Source organism: Jaculus jaculus, chromosome 1, assembly GCF_020740685.1.
Source record: "Jaculus jaculus isolate mJacJac1 chromosome 1, mJacJac1.mat.Y.cur, whole genome shotgun sequence".
Classification (NCBI taxonomy): Eukaryota; Metazoa; Chordata; class Mammalia; order Rodentia; family Dipodidae; genus Jaculus; species Jaculus jaculus.
This window is the reverse complement of record NC_059102.1, coordinates 66376496-66383916: the sequence shown is the minus strand read 5'-3', so window position 1 is coordinate 66383916 and position 7421 is coordinate 66376496. Positions and strand designations below refer to the sequence as shown.

Genomic DNA, 7421 nt, shown 5'->3' with positions numbered 1-7421 from the left:
GAATTAAAAAAAAAAAAACTCTGTACTTTAGGGCTAGGGAGATGGCTTAGTTGTTAAGGTGTTTACCTATGAAGCCTAAGGACCCAGGTTCAATTCCTCAGTACCACATAGGCCAGATATACAAAGTGGCATATGCATCTGGTGTTTGCAGTGGCTAAGGCCTTGGTGTGTATTCTACCCCTTTCTTTCTCTCTCAAATAAATAAAATATTTAGAATTAAAATTAAAACAATTGGGCCAGGCATGGTGGTGCATGCCTTTAATCCCAGCATTTGGGAGGCAGAGGTAGTAGGATTGCTGAGAGTTTGAGGCCACCCTGAAGCGACATAGTTAATTCCAGATCAGACTGAGCAGGAGAAAAACCCTACCTTAAAAACCAATAAATAAATAAATAAAATAAAAGTAAATATTTAAAAAATTAAAACATTTATCTTCATCTGGGCATGGTGGCTCACGCTTTTGATCCCAGCACTCAGAAGGCAGAGGTAGGAAGATCACTGTGATTTCGAGGCTAACCTGAGACTGCACGCTGAATTCTAGGTTAGTCTGAGCTAGTGCAAAACCCTACCTTGAAAAAAGAAAATTATGGGAAAAGGCCAAAATGCAACAGCACCACGCAGCTCGGCCGCTCCTGTCCTCGCCATGAGGCTGCAGCAGGCACTGGTGTCCGGGAAGGTCTTCATCCAGACAGACTACAGCAGCGGCACACGCTGCCAGTTCCAGACCAAGTTCCCTGCCGAGCTGGAGAACCGGATTGACAGGCAATAATTTGAAGAAACAGTGCAGACTCTAAATAACCCTTATGAAGAAGCAGAGAAGCTTGGTGGCCAATCGTACCTTGAAGGCTGTCTGGCTTGTTTGACAGCATACACCATCTTCTTGAGCATGGAGACCCACTATGAGAAGGTTCTGAAGAAGGTCTCCAAATACATTCAAGAACAGAATGAGAATCCCAGCACTCGGGAGGCAGAGGTAGGAGGATCGCCATGAGTTCAAGGCCACCCTTAGATGACAGAGCTAATTCCAGGTCAGCCTGGACCAGAGTGAGACCCTACTTTGAAAAACAAACAAAAAAAAAGAACAGAATGAGAAGATACATGCTCCTCAAGGCCTCCTCCTGACAGACCCCATTGAGAGAGGACTTCGAGTTACTGAAATTACCATCTATGAAGACAGAGGCGTGAGCAGTGGAAGATAAACAATAGAATTACAGATCCCACCTCCAGCTGGGACCCTCGTCTGTCCACTGGCCAATGGCAGAGTGTCCCTACCTCCTCTCCAGAGCATCATTCCCTTGTATCTGCTGCCAGAGCCACGGTGCCATTTACTCCAAGGACTGACTTCCTCAAATGCCACACCCGGAGTGACCTCCAGTCACTCTGCATCCACTTTGTGTTTCCAAGTTGTGTTGACTTCTATCATTTGATTTGTTTCTGAACCCCGCCCACACACACACACAAAATGAAGCAGTACACTTTTTTAAAATCCAAAGCCATTTAAAACCTACGCAGCTGTGAACCCATACAAGTTTACTTCCTACCAGAAAGTCAAGCATCACATGTTCTCTTTCATGTGGATCCTAGTTACAAATGTTTGGAGTTGTATGTGAGTTGGAATAAACCTCAGTAGCAGAGGCCAGTAAGCTAGACAGGGGCTATAAAGGAGGAAGGTATTGTATATATGTAAAGTAGAACAGATTACTGGGGGTGGAAAGACCTAAGTAAGGTCAGGGGAAGAGATCGAGTAATGGAAGAATGAGGGTGAGGGTTAATCAAAATCTAAGAAGGTATATAAATAAGTCATATGGGAATCTACTTTTGTGGACATTGGCTCATCCAGAAGACACAAATTCTTACTAGAAAATTTCCAGTGCCAGGGATAGGATACCTTCCAGTGTGTTGTTGTCCAGGGAGGTCCCTGATGCCCCCCAAACATTATAGGCCATTGTTTCTTGGTTTCTCACCAAAACTGGATGGTAAGACCCTATTGCTAAAGACTCCACATGCTTGGGCTGCAAGGTCACTGAGAAATCTTGTTGGAGCTGAGCTGAAAAGCTCCTCAGTGTAGACCAGCTAGCAGAAAGCTGGGACAAGCTATGCTGCATGCAGCTCCATGCAAGAGAGAAGTCAGCAGTGAAGATAAACAATAGTGGACATTGCAAGTCTTAAGTTTGGCAGGCCAGGTCAAATAAGCCAATGGGTGCAATAGTGGCATGTCTGTTATAGGGGAAACCAACAACTCTCTAATTGTATTGGAAACCTGCTCCACAAGAGGGAATACATGCTTGATACTGAAAACCTATTATGGCAGGAGTCATGATCCCTAGGGGGGTAATATCTACTGGTGTCTGGCTAACTGCATATACTATGGTCACCAAACTGCCATGTAAGCACTTTTCTTAACATTCATACCCATAACTTAATGCTACTCTCACTTTTGGTTAGGAAAGTGATGACCTCTAGGATAACTCAGAAGGCACTATAGTCCTGTGAAGAAGTGACAGCACTGGAACATCTCTATTACACTTTCAAAGGCTCAGGGTCCATTGCAGAAGGGGTGGTGGGAAGAATGTAGGCACCAAAGGAAGGATAGGACTGCACTCTTCCAGACACAAAATGGCCTGGATATCCATGACCTCACAGTGCCTGGCATTACCTACACAAGACCAGTATAATAGGAAGAAAAGATGATATTGTAATAAAAGAGAGACTGATGAGAGGGGTAGGATGACATATGATGGAGAGTGGAGTTGTGAAGAGGAAAGTGAGGGGAGAGGGAAATATCATGGTTTATTGCCTATAATTATGGAAGCAGTCCATAATAAAAAATTAAAAATAGAATAACTAAATAAATAAATAAAAGACCTACATATTTGAACACCTCTGAAAAACACTTCTGTGGAAGGTATGCTATACACAAAATCAAACAACATGGTTAAAAAAGTTTGCAGTACACAGGGCTTGGTAACTCATGCCTTTAATCCAAGCACTCAGGAGGCAGAGTAGGAGGATTGCTGTGAGTTCAAGGCCAGCCTGGGAGTACAGAGTGAGTTCCAGGTCAGCCTGAGGTAGAGTGAGACCCTAATTTGAAGAAACACAAACAAAATTTTTATGATGTCAAAGGCAAGCGTTAGCGCCCAGGCATGTGAGAGCTCCTCTGAACAGAAGCCAAGTGAGACAAACAAGTCCAGCCAGCAGCCTTCCATGGCCTGTGCTCCACTGCCTCTATTTTCTATCTTTCTTTCTATCTTGAAGAAAGGTTGTCTTAGCTTTAGGCAGAATTTTCAGAGTCCTAGAATGTTATTATTTTGAAATTGTTATCCATTAAAATCAGGGGAATGATGGCTTTACTGGTGACTAGTTAAAAAAAAAAAAAAGGTTATCTTTTACTCACAGAGTTTTTACTTCTCTCTGGTATCTTTTGAACTGAATGAAAAAAAGAAGGTTTTATCCACTTGTTCATTTGGTTTGTTTCTTTCTTCTTAAGATTTGCTTAAAATTTTCCAAGAAGTGCTAACATTTTTTTTTTTTTTGTAATGAGACACAATATTACTTTACTTTGTGGAGTAATTCTACCATCTGAATTTCACATTTTAAAGTTGTTAGCTACAGTAGGTTGATTTTTTATTCAGTAAGCTTATGCTAGATTTGAAAGGAAAGAAATAATGACCCAGAGTTGGCAACACAGGAGGAAAATACAAGCTCATCATGTGTCTCAGACTGTGTGATCATTGTAACACTCAGGAAGGAACTCTGCCTTGGTCTCCTCATGCATAAGTCCAGACTGAAGATAATGTGCATGTGCTGTGGATGCCTCTGTTGAAATCCAAATCTACAATCCAAAGAAAGACCCAGTGACAGCTGTGGTGATGAGTCAGCCAGAGACCTCAGCTTTCTTCAAATATGGTGTGGTCACAGAAAACAGAGGATGGGGCTGCAGGGTATCTGCTCCAAGACCACACTGGCTTCTTTTTGTTGTTGTTGTTTTTGTTTTTGTTTTTTCGAGGTAGGGTCTCACTCTGGTCCAGGCTGACCTGGAATTAACTCTGTAGTCTCAGGGTGGCCTTGAACTCACGGCGATCCTCCTACCTCTGCTTCCTGAGTACTTGGATTAAAGGCGTGCGCCACCACGCCTGGCTCACACTGGCTTCTTATCAAGTTCCTCACCCCACTTTGGAGAGCTGTCCTGGAGAGTACAGCATATTGTAAGATCACTACAAATGTTCTCCGTTACCATTTCAGTTCTCCATAAAGCCACGAGTCCTGAATCCAGACAGTGGCTATGTTTCCACGTCTCTTCCAGAGCATCACGTTGTCTCTGCTCTACACTATGAAGATCAAGCCTGCAGAGATGTTCAAACTCTCTATCAGAGATCGGATGTCACCAAGGAGCCTTGTGGGATGGGGAGGATCAGGGAAAACTATGGTTATGGTAAGACTCTATGCCTCTACTAGAGTATTTTGTTTTTTTGTGTTTTGAGCTGGGATCTCCTGCAGCTCAGGTTGGCCTTGAACTCACAAGGTAGCAAAGGATGGTCTTGAACTCCTGATCATTCTGCATATAACTCCTGTCTACTTCAGTTTTTTAAAATATTTTTATTTCCGGGCATGGTGGTGCACACCTTTAATCCCAGCACTTGGTAGGCAGAAGTAGAAGGATTACTGTGAGTTCAAGGCCACCCTGAGACTACATAGCTAATTCCAGGTCAGCCTGGGCCAGAGTGAGACCCTACCTCAAAAAACAAATAAAAATACATACATATATACATACATATATATGTTTGTGTGTGTGTGTGTGTGTGTGTGTGTGTGTGTGTATATATATATATATATATATATTTGAGAGACAGAGAGAGCAAGGAATGGAAAGAGAGAGTACAGGAGCATTAGGGCCCATTCCCACCCCAAAGGAACTCCAAATGCATGTGCCACCTTGTGAATCTGGCCTTACATGGGCACTGGGGAATTGAACCCAGGCTTTCAGCTCTACAAACAAGCACCTTTAACTGCTGAGCCATCTCCTCAGCTCTACTTCAGTTTTTTTTTTTTTGTTCTGTTTTTTTATATAAAACAGGGTTGCCTATGTTTTTACTTCAAAACCCATAACTCTTTCAAGTCTGCAAGGACATTACAATTTTATTATCCTATAAGCATTCCAGCTTTTTAAAAAGACCCCTCCCAATTTCTTAGTACTCCTTTCTCATCCATCCTTAGACACCTGATCTCTCCTGGATGAAAGAAAGCATTTTCAAAGCCACATCTGTTTTAGCTCAATTACCGTGATGTATTTTACAGCGTGGGAAGCCCTTATACTCTGTGTCAGCACAAGAAGAGGACACAGTGGCTGGTATCGTGCTTCTGGCAGATGACTGAAGACTGTTTTCGCCACATGAGTGTTTCCTGGGCTGCTCAGGGAGGCCCTGCTTGGATGAGCGAGTGGCCTGAGCTGGCAGCCTTTCCCCTGACTCAGGGCTCTGGCTCACTCCCTGGACCTCTCTGAGTGCAGGCAGCCTTCAGAACCTCGGAGCAGACATGGGATAGACAGCTGGAGGGACTGAAGGCTGGCTTTGCTGGTGCTTCATCCTAATAAAGGAATGGCTGTGGTAGACATGTCAACTCTCAATGAGCCCTTTGTGCACACAAATTCCAGGGGTTTTATGAGCGATGGTTGCAGAGGGCTGCTTCCCCTCCAGCAGTTATGGTCAAAAGGTTACTGTTTCAACCAGTCCTGGCATTCTTCCAGAAAACTCATGGTCACATGCAATATGTGAATTTAGTAGACTATGAGAAAAGGAGATAAGAAAAAGCCAAGGAAATCCAAGAAGCCTTCGTTTTTTTTAGTGAGTGAAATGTTCTCGCTATCATAATCCTTGGTGACAAAACATTAAAAAGTGCAAAAAAAAAAAAAATAAACCTAAAAATCACTGATTATTAGAAGAATGTATCTGTTACTTTCTCATTTCTGTGACAAAATACCTGCCCAGAAGCAATATAGGGAAGGAAAGGGGTTTACTTCAGCTTGCTGATTTAAGGTGGGGTCCATCAAGGCAAGAAAACCTTGGCAGAGGCAAGAGCCTGCATGAAGTGGCCACAGCAGGGAGGAAGCAGCGAGTGGTGAGCAATGCTGCTCAGCTAGCTTCCTCCTTTGTACACAAGCCAGAAGCCCTGGCCACCTGATCCCATTACCCACAGTTAGGGTGGGTCCTAATCTAGAAAATGCCTAGAAGACAAGAGATTTATTTCCATGGTGATTCTAAATCCTGTCAAATTGACAACTGGAGATTGACCATCACAAAAGGATTCCTTTTTCTTTTATATTTATATAAAACAAAGTTGCCTGATTTGAAGGACATTCGGGATGGGAGGGTTCTTTTAATTTTTTTAAGTCAGGGTCTCACAGTAAGACCTGTAAATGAGTTGTTCATGAAGTATGAGAGTCAAGAATGATTCTGACTATAGAATTTTATGAAGCCAGCTTCTGAAGTGGATGAAAATTTGGAAGCAAGCAACGGTGGAATTAAGCATGTTGTTTTGGAGGAGGATGTAGCTCAATGGTACAGAATATGCAGGCCCTGGTTCCAAACCCCAATACACACACACACACACACACACACACACACACGAGAGAAAGAGGAGGAGAAAAAGAAAGTTTTGCTTTGTTTTTGTTAAATTTCACTTGCTTAGTAAGCATCCAAATAAAGATGTTGTGGGGCAGTTGGCTGACTATGGGATACATTGGGCATAAGTTTGGGGTTTAATCACTATGAAACTAGGATTCAAAGTAGAATTTGGTGAGATCATCTGGGACGTGACTGCTGATTACTAAACTCAGGGCAGGGGAGCTCATGCCACTCTAGCCTGCCAGTGAGAGCTGACAGAGCATATCTTTTCAGCCCTCCATACAGTGATATCATGACAATGGCTTGAATTCAACCACAGAGGAAATAGTGACACCATAAAACTTGTCAAACAGTACACCTCAGAGTACATTTTTCCCCATCAAGGTACTTGTTAAACATTCACCAACACACCTTTGCTGGTGATCCTTGCATTTGGAAATCACTAAAACAGAAAAAGAGTATGAAAGATTGAGAAGGACTGAGACATGAATGAGGTAGGAAGAACACCGAGTAGTGTGGTGTTTCAAGCACAAGTCCAGAGATAACTATACTGTTTTGTTCTTTTCTCCCTTCACAAAGAATTTCAACACTTGCAGTAACTGGAACATAGCACATCTGGAAACATAAATCTTTTGTTGAAATTTTTATTCCATATTTCACTTAATGACTTTAACTTAACTCATATAAGCTCCAATGCTTTACAAAAAGGTCAATGAAAAAATATCTCAACATAAATAAATACTTAAGCAATTTCTGCATGTAGAAATATTGGCAAGGGAATCTGAGGGTGTCTTTTGAAAGCG

At 42.5% G+C, this 7421-nt stretch overlaps 1 pseudogene; it reads left to right on the top strand.

The window, feature by feature from the left end:
- The first annotated feature begins 614 nt into the window (after positions 1 to 614).
- Positions 615 to 1357, top strand: LOC123457686 (annotated as a pseudogene).
- The last annotated feature ends 6064 nt before the right edge of the window (positions 1358 to 7421 follow it).